This window comes from Dromaius novaehollandiae, chromosome 6, assembly GCF_036370855.1.
Source record: "Dromaius novaehollandiae isolate bDroNov1 chromosome 6, bDroNov1.hap1, whole genome shotgun sequence".
Classification (NCBI taxonomy): Eukaryota; Metazoa; Chordata; class Aves; order Casuariiformes; family Dromaiidae; genus Dromaius; species Dromaius novaehollandiae.
In genome coordinates this window covers 37,001,285-37,023,593 of record NC_088103.1, presented here as the reverse complement: position 1 = coordinate 37,023,593, position 22,309 = coordinate 37,001,285, and the positions used below count along the sequence as shown (strand labels likewise).

The following is a 22,309-nucleotide window of genomic DNA, read 5'->3' as shown; positions in this document are numbered from 1 at the left end:
AGTTTTGTGAAATTCCTCCTGAAAGAAACCTCTAACCCACAAATAACTCAATTATAACATTTTGAACATAAAGTCCTCAGGATTTACCCTGCTTTTGGGCATTTGCATTCCCCCCGCCCGTCCTCCATCTCCACCACACTACAGCAGGGAAGTGTTTAAATAAGAATAAAAATCTGCTTCTAGTCCTGACTATAATTTTCAAATACAGGAGGGGAGGGGAATCTATCCTGGGTTTTTTTTGTGATTTTTGTCCTCAGTCACAAAGACCAGATGGGTAATTTCAAGCAGAATGATTTTTATGTCTGAATGGGAGACACACAGAACAAATGAGAGCAAAAGTCCAGCCTCCTGCATAGTAGGTCTCTCCTGTGCCAGTCCTCAGAATTAAATATAAAAAGTGTGCCTGCTCCTACCAAATCCTTACAGATGGAAAGACTCAGAGTCCTGCAATAACTTTTTAAAAGACATTCCATAGTTAAATGTACTAAACTTATAAATCAGTCTCTTCATTCACAGACATACTAGAGGATGTAGGAACAGTGAAAGGCAAAGCTCTATTTCACTCCTTATTACAAATATAAACATAGCCAACCCTTTTCTTCTTGTGCAGGGTCTCTTGTGTACATGTACTTGGTGGGCAAATAAGACCATACAACGTTATTCTCGGTCCGTCTTTATCTTTTACCCAATGGCCACAATAAACATTTCTATGCATCTATTTTGCTCTGCTCTCCAGGACTTCTTTCCATCCCTTTGCTATGGCTTACTTAAACAATTATTTCTACACTTATACAATCCAGATGCTAAATGACTCACCTATACTGACTAAACCATTGTAAAGGGATTATCTCCATTTAATCCTCATTGTCCTATAGATACAAATTAGAGCAGCATTTGCAGTGTACATAGGTCTGCTCAACCTGCGTGGTTAACTTCCAGCTCCCTTGCTTCTTGAGCTGCCTGTGGCCTCCCTTGTCTGACGAAAATCTTCCTGTTGCTTCCCTTTCCAGAACTAAAGCATCGCGTCCACATCTATAGGGCCCTTTACAGTTGATCTGTTCTTGTAGTGTGCCCCTCTGTATTTCCATCTCTTGCTATGTCTGGTCTTTTACAAGCTGCCCAGACCCCATCACTGTTTCACCTTTCAGCATTTATACACAGAATATCTTGAACACTGATGTGATTTGTACCTCCCCGCTTAGTATGAAGAGCAGAGCATCGCTATTGCACAAAGCCGCTGCCCTGCTGAGCACTCTTCCCAAACAGGGCGCAGAGAGGGAATGATCAAGTGACAACAGCAAGGCCAGGGCAGTTCTGACTGCTAACACTCCTTGCAGATTTGCATATTTAGGAAACAGTACAAAAGCCTGAAGCTGTAATATCATATCCCCCTTTTCTGTACCTCTTTCTCTTTTATGTATTACACGTCATGTATTAGATTGCAAACTCCTTGCCACGTGCAAGGTCTCTATTCCCAGTTTTGTACAGTTTGATATGATGAAGTTCCTACCTTGTTTCCAGTCTGAATGACAAGTTAATAAATGATCAGTAACAAACAAACCATACTCTATTTCCATATGTTTATTGACTATATCTAAAGGATATAGGCTGCATAACAGCATCCCTCATGACTGCTTCAAACCAACTGATTTAATACTCCGAAATTCCTCTAAGTCTGCAAGTAAAAAACTATATGGCACCACCCTTTGCTCCATGCACCAACTCCGCTTTCCAAAAGTAATGGGAGGTGAATGAAAATGAAAGGGTTAATTTCCCTCTGCCTCAGGTTAACCTTTCCACGGCTATTCAGTTTCCTCTCAGACTCCCTCCTATTAGAGGCATGTGAGGTGAAGGATAGAGTTACACACTGGGCATATTTCCTGTACTTAGTGGGTGGATAGAGCACAACTTCCGTAGTAATAATGTCAAGGTAATTAGGACATCCTGCAAAACCTGTAACAGGGAAGAAATAACTATTGTTTATTGTAATTTCTATTGCTGAGATGGTGGGCTCCCCTCACAACTGTTCTAGCCTTTCAGTTTGAGTCCATCTCTATGTTTGACAAAACTAGCCAGCAGTTAGCCCAGAGATACAGCTGGGCTAAATCAGAGATCCAAAAGGTCTGTGATTCTCAGTATGGACTAGGGCTAAGATCTGATTTTTTTCAGCAGTCACCAGAGAAGAAAAAAGGTCTGAGTAGGTATGACACTAAAATAGTGAATCAAACTGGGAACAAAACCAGCAAATATGGCTCATCTGTTTATGTGTGCATGTAGTCTTTACACATGATGCAAAGACCCGAAGTTAGTGTATTTTATTAATTTTACTGAGAAAAGGACTGAAGGTGCCAAATTCTAGCCTTGCTCTCCATCCAGACACCTAGATCCCAAAGCTTCAGTCTTCAAATGCCCAGCTACAGTCTAGTCCTGGAGTTCAGAGACCCTATGACTTATTCGATACTTCAGCTTCCACTTCCAGATTGCCCAGACATCTGCCAAAGGAAAGAGCACTACCACACAATGCAGCAGATGCTGCTTTCCCTCTGAAAGCTCAGCCATAACTTAAGTTATCCAGCAGTGGTTTTATATCAAATGCTGCAACCACTGAAAGTCAGGCATTTTGGTGTTTGCAGTACAACTTCCACTCGCAACCTTCCAGCTACCCCTGCAAATGCATGCCCCTCTCCTGAGTGGCTAGAAGAGCAGGCAAGCTCAGGTATAAATGGCCCCATCACTCCTCCCTGCCCTGTCTAAGGGGCCGACTGAAGTGGTCAACAGACAAAATTTGGGTACATGAGCCCTTTTTAAAATCCCTGTTTCACAAGATTTTTAGCAGTAGATGACAACAGACCCTGCAGGTTTTCTATGAATTGCCTCTCCTCTCACTAAAAATATGGCTCCATAGACATGAGTCTGGGAACCAGTAGGATGGGAAATGCAGGCCCCAATCTAGGGCTCTGGATTCACCTTTGGAGATGAATAGGAAATGAGACAATTGTGAGACAATGTGCAAGCCTTTGTCTCTCAAGAAAAAGGTTGTAGATCTTTGCTTGTCTTTTCTGGCTGCAATCAGCACAGCCTGTATATACACACAGATGTCAGCACAACTGGTCCCTTATCGCAGGAAATGTCTACGTGGTCAGACACAGACAGTCCTATGGCAGTTCAGCCTCACCGGAGAGATGGAAGCTGCTGGATTCCTGACGCTATTTAGATGCATTAGTGGGGCCCGTCTCAGCATCCCTGAAGCCTCAGCAAGGGAACGTGACTGTGCAGGCGTACCCTCGACTGGGGCCTCTGGTACTAATTCACGCACATAGTGCCCAGCCAAATGGGCCCTCTGTCCATAGTGGAATACAGATAACGATCTGTTAAATCACTGCTCTTTCCTTTTGTGAGGTTTCCTGGCTGCTGGGTGCTGATGTTCATAAGCACTGCAAGGAAAGCAACATTGATTTTTCCTCAGGTGGAGGATTTCAGGATGCCTCATGTCTCTTGTTTGCTCAGCCAGAGATATTTCTGAGAGTTGTGGTTCTGCACACACTGAAAGCACAGCCTGCATCAATATCCTTGGGGAATTGTGACTCTAATTAATGACAGAGTCCTTCTAAAGGTGTCTCAATTAAGCTTGTACATAAGGGCAGTTTGCTAGGAAATTTCCCTTCCCTCTCACGTGGAACAAGCTGTTGCTATCTGCAAAAAATATTGACAATAAAGCCTGCCCTAAATTATTAAGTGCACTGCTGCTGGGCTTGTGAGGAGAACCACAAGTTGTAAAGGCCATTTTTGAAGGGGTTTGTGTGTAATGAAATTCTGCACTTGCTTTTCAAAACTGCTAGGTTTTCAAGCTGCATTTGTGACTGCCATCAAATTCAGACTATAAAAGAAAGCTGTGCATTTCAGTTGTGAGTGTAAAGAGGTTCTCAGGTTAAAGATGACTCTGAAAGAGTTAAGAAGATCAGACTGTGAAAATAAGTAACAGCATAAGTCAACATAGGATTGCTAGCAATCAGAAAATAAGGGTTGTCTGTAACAATGCTTATTCACCGTAAAACACAACACTGGTGTCTAAAGGTTTGTTTACACTCAGAATTTACTAGCATAATTATGCTACTAAAAACACCAACATAGCTTTGTTTAGACACACTTACTCCAAAATAAGAACATTCATATAAGGTTGCAATACTGGTATAACATAAGGGTATAATTATATGGGTCAACTTCCCTGTACTGACAAACCCTAAGGAAAAAAACTTGTCTGGGTCATTGTTTGCATTGATTTTAGAAGCAATCTCAGACCCGCAGGAAAAAAAAAAGAACACACCCACCCAAAAGACAGGTCACACAGCCTGCGTGCTTCTCTATCTGACAGGCTAGAACTGAAGAGCTGAGACTGACAGAAAAATGCAGCTTTCCACAGAAGTCTGGAAGGAGGAGGTTGGTGGCCAAAGTGACTAAGTCCAATGCCTTTGGTCTAGCTCACTGTTTCCTCTTCACAGCTACAATGTGGGAACAAAGTTGTGGGATAACTGGGGGTGGGAGAGATGCAGGCATGGTCTGTCTGGGCAGCGCATTTCCCTCCAGAGACATAGAATTAAGTACACAAACCAGTCCGTGCCTCTCAGCCTTCTGGAGGAGTCAGGGCCAGAAGGGGTTAACAATTGGCCCTAACCCTGCCGGCCTGAAAGTGGATTGAACTGAGGCAGAGGCAGCAGAAATTACTGCTGATGGGTCCAAAAGAGTCACATAGTCATGGATTTGGGCTCTATACAAACTCTGAGGAATGTCCCTGCTTGAGAATCTTGCTCAGGCCAGTGAAAAGGTGGGGATTTATGGGGCTGGTCAGCTGCAGGGTTTTCCACACAGTCTTCCTCTGAAAAGGAAGATCCCAGCCACTGGAATTAGACACAGTAATCATGAAGGTCATCTGTGAGCAGTCCATGACTGCTTCCTGCCTCAGTGCTTTGCTCAACTCAGTCTGCAGTGACACAAGAGAAAGGTTTCAACCATTTCCTTTGCAACACTATTTAATAGCTCTCCCCATGAAGAATGACATTTCCCTTTGCTAAGTTTTTCACGTTATTTCTAGTCAGACCCCTGTAGCTATTCTCCCATCTGACATTCCGCCTTTGAAGACATACAGTTTCTAACAGAGGCAGGTGCCAGAAAGCCCTCTTAGGAGGAGTTCAGCATTCAGACATGAAAACCTAATTGCTGCAGGCCTTTAAGTCCCAAGTATATTGTGTACTGAATCCACTAACTATGAATAGCAAGGAAAGTGGTGCTGTCTCGCCCTGAAGACTTTCCACTGCTTGTTTGTAGCAGAGGGCTTTTGAAACAAAGCAGAACTGTCATGGCCTGGATACAGAACAGAGTCAAATCTGTTCACTGAACTCTCCACTGAGTCCTATGGTTCCTCCAGCTTATTTGGTCAACTTTCTAATGGAAATTCCTAAATTCCGCCTAAATTCTGCCTAAAATTCAAAGTTCTTGAGATTTTGGCATAATTTGTGCTCAGAGTTGTGTCTGACCAAAGGAACTTAAAGATGCTGCAGAGGAAAGCGCCTCTGCCTGAGAGAGTTTTCTGCCTGCTGGGGTTACCTTTGGAGCAGCTCTGCTGCCTGCACATAGCTGCTGGAAATAAGGTGTGGCAGGACACAGCAAGTGAAAGAGGCCTAAAAAATAATGCTTAGAGTTACTGGTCACAGCCACTTTGAACAAAATTTAGTGAATTTACCAGTGGAAACCATTCGGGAGAGAAGAACTGAATCACCAGAGGGACTCATTGCAGGCTACAGACATCACCCAGTCTTCAAGAGAGGAAAAAATTTCCAGGGTCAAAACCCTTCCTCTGGTAATGCCATGCAACCAGCCTGCTTGCCTCTGGGGACCAGCATTATGCCAAAGAGCATCCACAATGGATGACTGGTAACATGCAAGAAACTGAGACACCGTGCAAGCATAGGGCTTTAGAGGCTCTGTCATGTTTTTGAGGGCTTTATAGCATCCTGGATGGAGAATGTTGCCTTAAGTGGTGCTGTCTGATGCAGGAAACCAGCGGGAGCATTCAGGAACTACACAGAGCCTTACTGAGTGGCTGAGACCCATGCAGATAACTGGTGCTGGGGTTTAACTACCAGATGACACTGGGACTTTCATCAGTCAGCCAAGGAAAACAACAAAATAAGTATCGATATTTTAAAATAATCACTTAATACTCTCAGAACAGAGGTGGAAAGTCTTCTCTACACAGTTATTACAACTTCACACAGCTCCAGTAGGTGAAAAAGCCTTAAAGTACTCTTTTTGTAAAAACCACCGTGGGAGAAATGTTTCCCATCTCAGCTATCAGGCCACATGAATACCGTAGAGCTCCAACCTTGCTCTTGAGACACCCTGCAGGTCAGGAATGCAGTAAGTCTAACAATTACCCTAAAGCTTGCTTCCTCGTTCTCCAAAGAAAAGGGCAGCCTCACTGAAGACATTTTGCTCATTTTTGTTGAAACTTCTTGCATAGAAGAGATGAAAAGCAGAACCATTGCCCACCAGGTGACCCTGCAAGGGACATCTTGTACAGGCATGCTAGTAGACCCCTTCCCCAGTTCAGCAAGCACCCTACAGAAGCCTTGTCTCCCATCTAAGCGCGCACAGCTTGGAGGATACAGCGAATGGCATATACCCTCTCCAGCTCTGCAGAGGGGACCCATTAAGTCATGTCTGCACTGAAGCAGGGTATGACTTTTTTTTTTTTCCTTAGCTTACCCTGAAACTTGAGGATGAGCTGACTGAGGCCCCTGACTTGATCATAAAGTGGTCACATTCATATAGGGACACATATGTTCCAGCGCCATCTAGCCAACTGCCTTAGAAATACACGGCAACACCTGAAACACAAAATCCAATGTAGAAAGATGCTGCCATTGAACGGGCACAAACCTCTCTCCACTGAATCCAACCCCTAATGTCACCCTGCCAGATATGCTCCCAACTTGGGGCAGTATCTCGGCTTGGTAAATTTGTTAAAGGCCTCTTGAAGCAAATTGGCCTGTCCAATCATTTCAGTGCTACCCAAAGATTGCATTTCATATGCCTGTGCTATCAGAAGGAAAAAAAATGAGGGAGATATCATGGCTTCAACTAACTTTCATTTCAGGTTTTGCAGTTCCTTTGAATCAGAAGCGGGAAGCGAAACCTTAGGGTGAGGATGCAGTGTAAATCCCCAGATAGATCTAATTAAATGAAATCCAGAATCTCCATTTAGTTTTATAACGCGACTTGAACTACAGCAAAGCTAGACCTTACTGAGAGACTTTGTAAACAATTCAAGCAGGAAACCCAGGCAGCACTTGGAGATAGGATGGCTGTGACATGCGTGGAAGAAGAGCCAGCACTAGCATGGAGTAGCAGCTTTCATTAACGGGTTTGCTTTCACGATCGGTTTAAGCCATTCTGAGTCTGTTTCCTCCCTGCCGTACATTCCCAACAGCTCTCTTGTGTGGGTACTGGCAATCACAGAGTTGGGTAAAGTGCCAGACTGGCTTGCTGATCCAGCTGAAAACTAACCCTGCAAAGTCGGCAGACAGAAGCAAGCTGATCCTCCTCACTAACCTAAAATGCCAGCACTGACAAGGGAGGTGGCAGGAAGATGTGACCAGATGTTCAGGGGAGGACAGAACTGCTTCTTTTGGCAACAGTGCAGACCTAAAGCATGACTCCACACTCTTAGCACTCCAGAAAAATTACTTAATTCATAACAGCTGGCTACAGTACGAATTCTTGCTAGTCCCCACTGAGTAAACTTACCTCCGAGGTAAACTTTTACAGGAAACATTACAAGGTGACATAGAGGAAACTCATAGGAAATTGAAAATTGGTAGCAGAATAACAGCACCACCTGTAAAGCTACGTGCTTGAATGCTGAAATTCTAGACTGAAAGTCCATTCTGCATGCATCACAAGAAAATAAAAATAGGTATTTGCTTCATCGAATGGAAACCATCCTGTTTTGTGTGTACTGAGAAACCCCAGCATTCTCATGATACTAAAAAGAAAAAAGAAAAAGAAAAAGAAAAACCAAAAGAAACAAGGTAAAGTGATTTACTTTTAAAGAAATAACTGAGTCAATATTCATTTTGGAATCTATATATAGAGATATATGTAGATATATAGCAAATCAGTACGCTGCACAAGTCCTCCGGGCCTCATGTGAGCAAAGGCTGCTACGGCTTAATGGAAGAAGATCGGTGATGGCAGATTTTTCCTGTGTAGCAAACACTACAGTGGGCATTGTGGGCATTTCTGTAAAGCTGAGCTGATCTGAAGCCCAGAACATCCCAAAAATGGGTTTCTGAGGTTACTGATTTGTGAATGCCTAATTTTAGAGAATGCAGGAGCTGTACCCGCATTCCACTTGTCTGAGTGACATCAATATATGTTACGAGTGTTCTGTTCTTTTGGAAAGAAATATCAACTTCAGGGTGGTACAGCTCAATTCACTAGTCACTAGAAATTGCCATGGAAAACTGTAGTTTAAAGCTGCATGTCAAACTGAGACACACATTTGGTTCTCAAATGAGTAGTTCATCCTTTTAAGAAGGGAATGCTGAAAGGTAAGCAAAACAGCTGGCGTTCTCCTGCCTTCCGAAAACATACAGAAATACTTTAAGCACACACTTGAGAGGCTTGAGCCTGATACCCTCTACCTGTGGGGTTCACTGTCCATCAGCACAAGCACTGCTGACATTGAACAAACGTGATGTCCTCTTAGCCAGTACTCAGCACTGACTGGATGATCTCTCCTACCAAAGACTTAACTTAAGCATGAGCCATTCAGACATTTCATTTCAGACTGCTCACACAGATGCCAGTCAGCGCAAAGGGCAAGGACAGTTTTTGCGATGTGGAAATGCAGCTCCCAGGGAACAGTGCTGAGGCCGCTTGCTCATTTCGCATCTCACTAGGCGCTGCCAAGTCATGGGAGGGTGACTTGAAATGGCAAGCTTTCCTTGTCCCTAAGGCTACAGTTTCCTAACTGCAGCATGTAGACAAGACTACTTGTGCCAAACCTTTCTCCGGAGAGACAAGGTAACAGTTCAACTTTTACCCGCTGTCCGAGTCACCCCATCCAGAAAACTCACTGGACTGGTAGAAAGCAATGGCATGATATTACTTGCTTCTGTTATAACTCAGGACATATTTGAAAATTTGGCCTTTAGATTTGTAAGTGGTTATTATTTTTATTTAGAAAGGATTTTAGTGGAATTTGGACTCTGTGCTTTCCCAAACAGTGGGAAAGCATAAGGCTCAGAGCTCAAAGCTATATCCAGCTTGGTGAGAAAACCACTGACAGGACTCGGTGTTTCTAGTTTTTCAGATTCAAACACTGACAACAAAGTTCCTCCCCCCTTGCATAAGTTATGTGAACTTTGATACAGCTGCTTCAGTTCCTTCAGTTAGAAGGACACAAGTTGAATGGGCACAGAGAAGGTGAGAGCTGAACTGCAGATCTTTCTGTGTCATTCCTACATCAATCAAGTTTATCTGGTTCTAAGCACTGTTCCTACATGAACCACAGCAACAAATGGTAGGGCTCGACTTCTCATCAGTGGATGGTCTAAATGAAAGCAAGGGTGTATTTCTGAAAGATGTCCTTTAAAAAATGCCAGAAGTTACTGAGAGTTATCAGTGCAAGGATAAACAAGATGAAATTCTGCAGTTTATATATGACAGAGGTGGTCTGGGTAGACAACCTAATGATTCTTTCTGGCTTTAAAATCTGTAAGTCTAAAAGCATGTTTCAAGCCTAAACAGTAACAGATCATCTCTGCGTCATAAACTCTGATAATGGGAACACAAATGGAGTTGCTTCTGTGAGTGATCCGAGTTTGTGCCTTTGGAGGAGAAGAGAAGAGCGCTACTCCCGATTTTGCCACAAATTTTTGAGTCACTCTGGTCTGTAACGTCAAGACTGCCAGGAAATCAGTCCTGCTCACCCGTACAGTTACCAGCTGACCCTTCTCATCACTTTAGGTAGCGACATAGCAAATTAGTGAGTGTTACTCCGTGAATCAGACAGAGGCTTATTTGGGAAGGCACTTATAAATAAGTAGTCTACTTCAGAGCAAATCAGCTAGGGCCAGTTATTTGAAAGTTACTAAGAAGGCAGGTGAATAGATGCAGAGAAAGGCTGATATTTGGGTAGATTCCATCTATATAGCAAAGAGAGGTACAGAAGAGTTGGCCTGGCAGCAGCCTTTACTATATAATAATATCACAGTGACAGGAAATGCATGCTGCTTTCCGGCATTGAATTTCTAATTCTGGCATCTTGCTTCTCTCAAATGATTTTTGTCTTGTATGTACTTACAATGACTGAAGCATTATTAGCTTTTGAAAGCCTAGCTTGCAGCTTTTTGTGCTATAGTCGAACACAAGCAGGTTTTTTGGCTCTTTAAAGCACGATACATTATTCTTCTGCCATCAGGAAAAATTGAGACATTTCAGAGAGGAATTGCAGTGGGAGAAGGGGAGGAAATAGAGGTCTGTAGCTTGTTATGAGCTTGAGAGAAATATTCTGCTATTTTTATCAGTAGCTGTACTGCTCTTATATTATATTGCTGGGCAGTGGCCAGCTCGGCCTCACAGAACGGTTTTGGTCAATGTTTTCGGAAAGTAGGAGAGGATTTGAATATATCTGATATCTATGGGTGATGGAACAAAAGACAGAGATGGTGTAGTTAAAGCTGTAGCCTAGAGATACAGATGCTAAAGGCAGCCTTTGGCAAAGTAAATTTGTCAGTGAATCTTCCCCAGCTATGTATGGTAAAAATACGAGTGAATGCTGCGATGGCTAAGAATCCTGAGGAGCACCAAGGGCGTCTCTACACAACAAGATAATACTTTGCATTAACTAGCCCCACCGGTACAGCCGGAGGAGTCCAACTTGTACTTGGCACAGAGACACAGTTTTTCCAGAGTGGGAAGGGGAAAAACATTCTGCTGCATAAAAGTTTTCTGTGACTAGAATAGCAGCATAGTTGCAAGAAGCTTTACAATATTACAACTCTCTTCTTTAAAAATAAAACAGAAGTGACCTCCATTCCTAATCAGTGTAGTTACACTGGTACAACATCCCTCCCTCTCTGATTTCCCCCCACCTACAACAGTACACCAGGCCGGGCCAGATAAGCATTCACCTTGCAAGGTGTCCTGTGACCTGCCAAACTCAAAGTATTTTGACATTACTGGATAGCAGGAATCCTGAGCTCAGTGTATGCTGACTACTAGAGACAAAAACACCCCAGCATTACATGATGTCTATAGCCTTCTTTATGGCTTAAATATTTACCAAGGGGGGGAGGGGGAAGTTATTCTATAGTGAAATATTTCTCCTGCTTCAAAATTACCTGCCCCCCAGCATTCCAGTAAAGGCTAAAAAGTCACTGTAGATGCCCCTGTCAATAATTTACTCTTAAACCTGCTCTGGTGTGATAAGTTGCTGACTATTGCTGTGTTTAAAGATGATTACTACCTTCACTTTGTCTGCTCAGGCAAACTAAGCATATGAGACTGTAATTCTGGGCTTACTGAGCAGATGACTGATTTGAATAGCCTGAAGACTGTCTCAAGTATCTATAGTATTACTATCAAATTATATTATTCCTATGATTCCAGGATATACCTAAAGCAACCAGCCGCTTTCCTGGATGGGCCCTTTCAAATTCACCTTCCGCTCGATCCAATGCACTTGCCGTCATAGCAGCCCTCTTGGTTGGAGCACTCGTACTGCTGCGTGCGCAGGGTGCCGTGCCACCAGGGACTCCGCAGTCCCCGGGCACGCCAGCTGACAGCAGGAAGGGGAAAGGAAGTGGTGAAAAGTCATTTCTCCTAGTGGTATTAAACCTTGAGATTGCATCAGCAAACAGAAACTGCCTCATAAAACCTTCTGTGCCTGCCTGGGGATTTGTGATTTCAATTTTTCATTTCTGAGCTATAGCTGAATTTAGCTGCAACCTATGACATTCCTCTGTCATATCTGTTCCCATACTTCATCTATATCTCATCCATTTACTTGATTCATCCTAAATTAGCCTATGGCCCAATCTAGACTGCAACAGTCAAGGACACAGTTACAACTCGTGTTGCAATCAGGTCTGGGAACAAATGATTTCCGTTTTGCGGTACTGATGGGAACCGTGCCCATGAAAACTTGAACCCAGAGAAAGCCAGATGGTCCCATCAACTCTCTTGATGGGAGAGAAGAGCTGTGCTGGCAGAGCTGCTTTTGCACTGTTGTGCTGGTCTATTATGAGAGCAGATTTCCTTCTCCATCCTTTAACCCAAGCTCACATACATACTTTCGGTGGGTGGCACATCTGGCTCTCAAACTTATTGTTTCTCTGACTGACAGTTGGCAAGGTTGGTGAATGATTTTCATGACAAAAAGGCTTTTGTCTGGAGCTTCTTTCCAGCTAGCAGATGAGAAGCAAAGACACACATTATTCAATGAATGAACACAGCAAAGCTCTTTCCAGGGACATTTTTCTTTGAATCTTTTTCTGTAACAAAAATATTTTTTCCACTTAAGTATACATATTTCTGAAGAATAAAATATAAATACATAAATATAAATATATATATGTATATAATTGGTGTTACTCCTCCAGAATAAACATAGATAATTTTATTTTTGCCTATCTCCTGGGAAAACTCTTCAGGTTGAACAGTCAGTGCTTTGCACAGATGAATCTCAAAAATTAACTGAACAGATTGAATTCAAGGCTTAACCTCAGATTCACCTAACCAGTCTAAGCATATTCAGCTCAAGCCTGAATCTTATAAACCTGAACAAAACAGACTTCTCTGTACTGCTGTGAGATAGGTAGCGACTGTCTGCATTATATAAAGGATTCATTTCAGTCTTGCACAGAGAAGGGAACTGTTTGCCCAAGGTCATATATGAATATTCTGGTAGAGGCAAGAAAAAAATCTTGATTTCTTGTCTCCCAATCTGCCCTTTAGGCAACTGCAACCAAGCAAGTACCCTGGGGACAGATATATGTGAACTCTGCACCAAATTTGGAATAGGAGGGAAAGAGAATTTGACATCGTGACAGGACAAATATTGTCTTCCTCAAGGGAACTGTATCTCTGAGGCCCCTTCCAGCATATGCTAGAGCTCAAAGAAAAGGCTGATCTTTTTTTACCTTAGAAGTGCAAGAAGCTCACAGATGAGCCATAAAAGCAGAACACCAGCATTTCCCATCACTTCACTGACATCCCACGGGCGTTCACATCAGACACCAATTATTCCACTCACTCCAGATAGTTTTCAAACATGTTTCAGCAAATATTTAAGGTGTGTTTTTCCTTTTTAAGAACCACTTTTCTCTACTGCTTAAAGAAATGCCTGTTAATGAACGGACAAGAGAGCAAATCAGCAGAAATTCAGAAGAGCATGCAATTTGCTCCCACACCTCGCCTCCCAAGTCATTTCAAGACTTTAACTGGGGAACAATCTTTTAACACAGCAGCATGCATTAAAGCAAAGCTTGATTCCAGGCTTTAACCACCTGACAGGGCCCCCTCAGGGTGTCCACCACAGCGGCCGGCACACGTTGCCCGAGGTGCTCACGTGCATCTGGCTGGCTGTGTCCCACCGACTCCCCCTGCCACCTTCCCCCTCATTCCTGCCCACACTGCAGCCAGTATGGCCCCCCGTGATGCAACGTGGTGCTAAAAAGGAGGTCTGCTTTCACGAGAAAGCCCGTACGAGGCGAAAAGAGGCTTCCCACCCTGCAAAACCGAGCAGCCTCGCAGTCGCTCCCGCACACCTGACTCCACGCTGCCGAGCCCCCAGAGAAGTTGCTATGGCAACTGTGACAACCCAGGAATCACCTACGGTTTATGAACGCTGCGTGATACCGGGGGCTCTGTGCTGCAGATGGCTGCCTCCACGGCCACGACGAGCTTGGAAGACCTTTTCTTTTTTTTCTTTTTTTTTTTTTTTAACCTCGCACTGGGGAAAAAAAACGCAAAGAAACCACAAAATGACCAGGTTGCACCTGGCTGTTGAGAGAAAGAGCAGGCTAGTAAACCTTAATAATACTGTATTTGCCCAGAAGCACCCTTTGACAGAGGACTGACTGGTACAAACACACCGGTTTTTCAGGTCTGAATTTGGGAGGGGATGAGGATATACGGTGGGAGGAAATAAGTAACTGAATGTGGAAAAGGCTTGTGAACTGCTAGACACCGTGCTGTTAAGTGATTAATGGAGACCATGTAGGGCTTGTCTGGATTACTGCTGTTGAAGCAGTGCCTAGATACACCAGTCCTGGGCTGATCCCCCTGTGGTCCTAAACGCTGTGCAAACACAGAACAAAGTCTATCCTTATGCAGAGAGCTTAGCAAAAGATGCCCTGTGCATGCCCCCAGCCCACGGGCACCACTAAAGCCACTTACCTCCAGGCACTGTCAAGACACTGACTTGCTCAGGTTAGGAAAAAAATCCATCTGTAATAACCTGTTGGGGTCTTTGAAGAAGATCAAGATCCCCTCATACAGGGAATCAGTAAGACAAAACAGGCTGTACTGCATTGGCCTCTGAGGGTAAGTCCTCGTGATAAAGCCTGGGCCTGCTTAACTTAGCAAGCATTAATACTGACAAGAGTTCAGGGTTCATGAGTCAAGCTAATTTGTCCAACATTACCCTGCTCCTGTTTATCTGGGATAATCTTTCCTGCTGGAGGAGGGCAGCAGCAGGCTAATTCTCTCAGTCCCCTTTGCATGAACTGCTTTTATATTCTAGCCAGTGTCCCTGCTGTATTGTAGCACTTCTGTTTAAAGGTGACAGTGGAGAGGAAAAAAACGTGCCTTGGAGCCCTTTTGGTTTCTATGTTCTGATGCACAGAGGAGATAACGAAGGCTTATTTCGTTACACATATGGTACCTGCTCAGTTTCAGCAGCAGTACCAGAGGGCTGGTATCATGACAGGCTGAAACAGAGGGCTTGGGAGCAAATCGGTTTTGAAAAGCCTCCATGAAATTTGTTTTTGATAATCCTGATTTTCATTTATTTTCCCAATATACAACAGGGAGAAGAAGTTGTGTGGGAGACATCCCTGCCTTTTCTAACAGTATCTGAGAAAACTTTTACTCATCCATTCACTTGCCCTCTGAGAAATTCTCTAGCAAAAACAACTGCCTGCGACCCTTCCAAACACAGAACATGCGATATTAAAAGGAAAATGAAAATAACCTTTCCCTTGATTTTAGTAACAAGACACAATGCAGTTGTCCTCCTGCCCCGACAAAGCTTTCAGTGAAGGCTGTGTGAATCTGAGACCAAACTGCTTTAACAGGGAACCATTAATGGGCAGGGAACAGGAGAAGGGCCGAGGGACCACGCATTCGCAGAAGCATATGGTTACCAATTTGCTGGACATATGTTGTATTCCCCACAGGGAACAGGAGGACTTCTGGATGGAAGAGTGTAAATTATTGGTTATCAACATAGAATTAAGTTCTATTCTAAATGTACAGAATCTAAATATATAGCTTTTTCTCCCTGGAGATCTCTCTCCCTAGTCATTTCTCAAAAAATACCAACATACTGTGCATTGTTTTTGAGAAAGAAAATGAAAATAACTGTTCACACAGACTTTTTTCCTCTATTATACCACCACTTACATTTTTGTGGAGGGGTCGTGGGGGGGCCAAAAAGGAGCTGAAGAAGAAGAAGGATAGAAAAATGTCTAGGGGCATTTTTATCCCATAATTTCCATTGGGAGCCTTTCATCACAGATGTACTTTTACACCACAGTAGCACCTAATTATTTTTCAGGACTGTTGTAATACATGTTTAGGAATCTCTGAATAATAGAGCCATATGGCAACATTGTCAGAAGGAGAAAATGGAACCCATTAGACTGGGGGGAGGGAGAATGCATTAAAAAGTGCTGGCTGTAAATAGAAAACAATTTATCAAATAAAGAACGAGGGAAAAGCAGGAATGTGAATTTTAAAAGATAAAGATTTTCTTCACATTCTCAAGAGAAGTTTCCAAAAATGTCACTCTTTGTTCCCCAGCCTTTTTGCTAGAGTTATCTGTCCTTTCCATCTACCACAGTTCCTGTGAGACTGGGCCCCATGCTGTCTCCAAAATTTTGGAGGACTGATGAGGAACTTGGACAGTTACATCACACCAGTGCAGAAGACCCAGGCACAACGTGCACAGGGAGCTCTGTTTGAATGTGCAGTCAGTTGTGTGAGATCCAACACTTCTGCACAAGCTTCTCCAGGTGTGCAGACAGGTGTCAAAACAGCTACAGAAATATGGGAGGCTGAGCCATGAAAGTTTTTCACTCATGATACAGACTGTCTAGAAGCTCTTGCTCTGGCCAGTGGGTCTTGTGAGGCAGAAGGGGGAGAGGAGCTTTTAAAATCGGAAATCTGAGGACCACAACTCTGGTGCATGCTGTGCAGTCAGAAACCCATCTATACAAGGGCCTGGCACCCCCGTATCCTGAACAGGGTCTTCCACAGCACCATTACTCAAGTTGAAACCCCAGTAGAAGGTGGATGAGACCACTGCAAAATGTCATATCCAAAAGCTGAAACAGAGCCACAGTTTAGTCTCGTGATATGAATGAGACCCACAAACCTTGGGGCACATCAGCTGAATACGCGCTGCTGCCCACCTCCAGCTCTGCACAGCCAGCCTCTCCGCGTACAATCTCCGGAGATTTGATATCAGCTCAGAATAGCCCAACATCCTCATTTCTGTCCTCCGAACTACAAGCAAACAATGGAGAACGCGAGAAGATCATATGTTCCCATTTCAATGGAAATACGTTACTCAAAACAACTCCTAGGCTTTACAATCCATTTTATTTGGGCCTATGCTTGATAACTGTGTAAGAATCAACTACCAGGACAAAGTCGCCAAGGGAACAGTATACACTAAATATTAATTCAGGTCAGTAACCCCAGCTTTGATTTTTTTGGTGCATTAAATAATCAATGCAAATTTTATAGGAATCAGAAAATTTTTCCTCTTTCTGATGTGGAATCCACTGGCACAACAGCTACATCACAGCAGCCTTTAACTTCAGCCCTACCCTCTCTCTGCACTGTCGGGCCAATCCCACAACAGATCCTCAGCCCAAAGCCCCAACAGCACGTAGCTGTTTAAGGACTGCTCCGTGACCTGTGCGAATGCTCTGGGTACCACTCCTCCGCTCCCCAGCTTTCCTCTGAAAGTCACCTCCTCTATTTTCGGATCCGAAGCAAAGCCACTATATCAGACTAATGTCAGGTCCTGGGCTTTGGATACTGGACATCAGCCTCATTTTGTTCATGCTCTAGTGGTGGTCCACCCAGAACACAGGACTTTTTGATGTCCCACAGTCCCATCTGGGCTGTGAGATATCCAGAAATCCCAGACAAATATCCAAAGTCTTCTAAATTCTCCTGGATAAAATAGTCACCTAGATAAAAAGAAGACTGCCTGAGGAAATCTGTCTTTAGAGTGATTTTATTTAAGGTCATTTGGTTGAAATGAACCAAGTACTGAAAACACATAAAAGATCATAAGAAACTGAGTTAAATGGTGATGGAGCAGACGGCTTGTGGCATACAGGAAGGGAGTGCTGCTGTGGCTGGAAAACACAGGCCCAGCAACCTGTAGGACAGCGCTGGAACATTATCAAAGCTTAAGCTCCATTCCCCCGGCTTTACCTACCTCCTTATTGCAAAGTGAGCCGGTCGGAGCTTAGCTTCAAAGGAAGCCTGGGCTCTAATCTACCTCACCAGATGGACAATAAAAGACATGTTAAAAGTATATGAGCACTGGCATGAGCGCATACACCACTTTGTGTAAGTGGTTAAAAGATTTGGGTTAAGATAAGTTTCCAGGATAAACCTACAATGCAGCACCATGCAGAGGATGGATGTACAAACACATACAAAAAGAGCCTCTTTTTCTCCCACTCCATTTGGGGTTAAATGACTACACATGCTACTCATCTGCGTGGGTGTTTCCATGGAGGAAATCAACCCGGCTGAAATTATAAAGGTGACAAAGTGACTGGGGCTGTGCACAGCCTTGGAAGAAGCCTCTCCTGAACAAATGGATGCAGTACAGTCGTCATGATGTCCTCAGCATGAGGAAGGGTCAGCGGTAATTGTGCAAAGTGCTCTTTATTCATCACCTTTTAGTGAAGCTGTGTTCTTGGTTGTGCCTCTAGGAAAAACTTCAGAGCCCCTTCTTTTTAATCCTCAGTGACATGCAATTTCCTCTTTCTTTCTGGATAGTGCATTTTAATCAATCTACACAGAATCAACCTGTTTAATTGGCCCAATGAGCTAATTTTAGATTTTCATCCCTGACTTTAGATTTACTTCAAATATACTTTATGAATGAGAAATATAAATGCTTACAATTTTAGGGTCACATTTTTCCAAAAGCCCCCAAAATTCTAACATCGCAGCTACGTTCTTCTGTATACATAAATAACTAAAGTCACAAATGATAATTCTTAATTATCTGCTTAATGTGCACAGAGCATCAGGTGGCTAGATCTCCGGAGAGCATTTGCTGCAACCGCAGTTGATTGCAGGAACAAAACTGGGAACTGCTTCCCACGCATAAGCCCGTAACATCACTGAAGCACTGGAAAGGGGAAGGAAATATGAATACTTGTGTTCCTCACCTTAAAAAAAACCCCAGATATAAAGAACCCAAAGAAAACTCAACAGGAATAACTATCTAGCCTTTTGGCAAACCAAAAATGACCACTCAAGCTAACCAAAAATATCTACAAATGACATTAACAAATGTTGCCATTATCATTTGCTTAAATAGATGAGTTGGAAAACACAAGAACAAACTACACATTTATTTTCCTGAGCTAGCTATGAATAAGCTAGTCTGGACACAGAGAATAGTCTCCCTACGGCACCAGTGTAGCGTTTTGCATAGACCAGTCTTTAATCTTGGCCCACATTAGTCCCCGCGGACTGCCTCACGGTGCTGGCTAGGGAAGTTAGTGACCATGTGCCAGCTAAGACTGATCTAAACTCAACTGTTTCTCCCCGTCATGACCAAGACCTACTACTCTTCCAAACACTTTTCAATTTGACATGATCTTTCTGCTTTCACATATCATTGCCAGTTTGATCTCCCTGGTCCTTTTTAGCCCTCTTTAACAATTACCGTTTCCTAGATTTCTCTTTCTCACAACGAGTTCTGGGTAATTGCAGATGTAGAAGTCTTTCCAAGCCAAATTTCATTTTTGTTTTCTGTCCAGGTTTTTAAATCTTCCTAAATCTATTTGTACAGTCTTTTGTCAACACTGGCTGTCACAAAAATCTTTCCTGTGTTACCACCATCAGATGTTGAATTTTTTTTTGCTCAAGACAGAAGGACATTTTAAAATCCCAGCTAAGAACCAGAAGAGCCCAGCACACTATTGAAGGGCCAGCACAGTCCACAGGAAATGCATTCCTTATAGACATTCCTAGATGTTATAGTGGAAGTTGCATGTGACAAACCAAACTGTTTTCTTAGTGATTCATACAGGATTTGCATCTACAACAGACACCTAATATAACAGTAATTACATGCCTAAATTCTTAACAAAACACCACTGAGAAAGACTTCCCAGCCTCCATTTATCAGAAAAAAGGTCTGAGCAATAGCTTCTGCTGCTACTGTACTTGCTACTACCTGATCTAGAGATACAGCTTGTAAGAGTAACGGGACAGTTTCAGTTTTCATGGCTCATTTCACTATTGGCTTGTCTACTTACTCTCTTATGAGAGAATAGCAGCGAGTGCCAACAAAGAGGGTATTTTCTGTAGGAGATGCCCATGAGAACAAGAAATAGGCTGAGAGCATCCTATAAAAAATATGCATGAATAAAGATGTCTTGCTCCATGTGCAACAGGGCATTAAAAATCAACACTGTAGATTATAAGTAGACAAATTTCTTAAGTACTTTGTCATATTTAGGTTTCCACATCTGCTAGCAGAGAAAGCCCTGTTCTCTGAATGACTGATATAGACAGGATTGCTTCAAACTCTGTGGCAGCAAGATAGCCTTAGATAAAATCTAAGGCTTTCTGGATGCACAGCAGTCAGTCAGGAGATTCCTCCTTAATGATGGCATAAATTTTAAAACACCCATTTCTTCAAATCATGAAGATGACAAGTGGATTCAGTTAATTCAGCCTGTGATCTTCTATTAGTTATTCTTGGCCTACACCTGCTGTCAAAATCTCCTGGGAGAGAATAGCCTCCGTGATGCTGAGGCTGGGGGCTTGCACTCAGGATACCCATCTTGGCACCCGACCACCCCTGAAGCTGCTCCTGTTCTGTTCAGCACCGTTTGAGTTCCAAGAAGACAATTCAAGGCTTGACTCTAAGAAATGGCTGTGTAAAACACTGGGTGAAGTATACTTTCAGTCTCTGCCTTAAATGCTAGTGAGTAGTGGGCATGCAACAACGGATTAACATTTCTATCATGCTAGCTCCGTTTAGCATCCTTCCACAGAGTTGCTTTATTGTCACACCACCGACTAACCTGACAGTCTGATACAGCATGGAGCAAGGTAACACGATTGAAGATCTTGAGAGATATTTCATCAAACACATTGTGATGAAAGCTATACCACTTCAACTGATCTCCCTGCCTTCCTCCCTCCCCTTTTTTCTTAAGAAGGTGTCTGGGAATGAACACATGGTATTTAAAACCAGAAGGAAGTTGTGTGAATTTCACAGTCCAGTGACTTGAATGTTTAGTACACAGATCTTTAAATTATGGCCTTTATTTTGGAAAGTTTCCAGAATGGTGCCATGGAGCTGAGCGAGAAGGGAAGATAGGACCTAGATGCTAACCAGGGCCTTTCCTGCACTGCCAGTATAGGCACTGCAACTGTTCAGTGGAGAATCCCCACAGATGACTCACAAGTTAGACAACACATATTAGTTACAACCTATATTTTCTTCCCTGTGCTAATCCTAAAACTGCTCTCTCCCTACAACAAAGTCAGAGCTGGACCCTTCCCTTCCTTTCATCGGCTCCCCTTCCCATTATTTTGAATATAACTATTAAAACATAATGCCCCAAAAATTCACCTCACTTGTGCCCATAAAGCCATCAACATTTATGGGGCATCAGAAGGAAAATTATGCATCTTTCCATAACTTTCAATCCTTTAGCCTGGCTATGACTTAGGTTATCCAGTGCCAGGACTCTTTCCTGGCTCCATCCTTGGATACTTTATACCCTGTGATGCAATCAAAGTACACTGGTTATGATATACTTCTGTTTTAAGTTGCTCTATTTCTCTTAGTAGTCCTTTTGCTGAAGAACTGCTCTTTCAAGCTTAGTGTCCTAATGAAATTGTCTTCCTGAGTCTCATTAGCATTCAGAAAGACAGAAAGAAAGAAAAAAAAAATTAAAACAGAATACGAATAACTTGCTTAGCATCACCACTGAGATGTACTCCAAAACTACAGAAATGTTCACAAACTGTTGCACCACAACCTACCTCTGATTAACCAAAATAAAGCTGTTCTATGGCATTATTAATGACAATAAGGAGTAAAATTACAACCAAGTTTCCACTGATTTCACAGTACTGCAGCTTCACTGCATTGGTATCTTAGTAAAGAAACCTTAGACACCTATGTAAAAGCAGTTATTTTTTCATTGAAAAACAAGCAAAAAAATGTATGGTCAGTGATAGGTTTTGTTTTCTCTTGTATATTCTTATGAAATTTCTATAAAATTGGAAATAACTAACATGAGTGTGTTTGCTACTTTTTTGGCTGACATAGGATTGGGGTATACAGTACCTGTTGGGACACAGAAAATATCAGATTCTGGAAGAAGCATATATGTCTTTTTTTCTTCTTCTTCTTCTCTTTACGATGCTATGTATATTTTCTGAGTAACTAAAGCTAACTTAACATCTTTCTACTTCTTGCATTTTAGTTTGATTAGAATTTCCACATGAGCCTTTAACTTCCTGATTTACCCTGGATTTTACATCTCTTTTTTGAGGTTTCATTCTAACCTACTTTTCCCCACCCCTGATACTTCATACTCTTCCCACAACATAAAAATACCTCTTTTCGACACTAACAGGTCAGAACATCTTCTGATGTTCATATTGTTCACTCACCTCTTTCAACGCTAGCTCACATATGTGACGTCCACTATTATCTGTCCTGTCATTTCTGATACATGCCTTATAGCATGATAATGTGTTTTCCCTTCCGCACTGATGTAAAGATATAGTT

At 42.8% G+C, this 22,309-nt stretch overlaps 1 long non-coding RNA gene across 3 annotated transcripts in view; it reads right to left on the bottom strand.

The window, feature by feature from the left end:
* LOC112993648 (uncharacterized) overlaps positions 1–22,309 on the bottom strand; it is a 70,514-nt gene that overhangs the window by 20,663 nt on the left and 27,542 nt on the right. The window contains exon 1 of one of the 3 annotated variants that reach the window (XR_003261756.2): positions 13,901–13,994. The exons of the other annotated variants lie outside the window; for them this stretch is intronic. This is a non-coding gene — a long non-coding RNA (uncharacterized LOC112993648). Of the gene's footprint in view, positions 1–13,900; positions 13,995–22,309 lie in introns of those variants that run through there. 3 annotated transcript variants of the gene reach the window in all.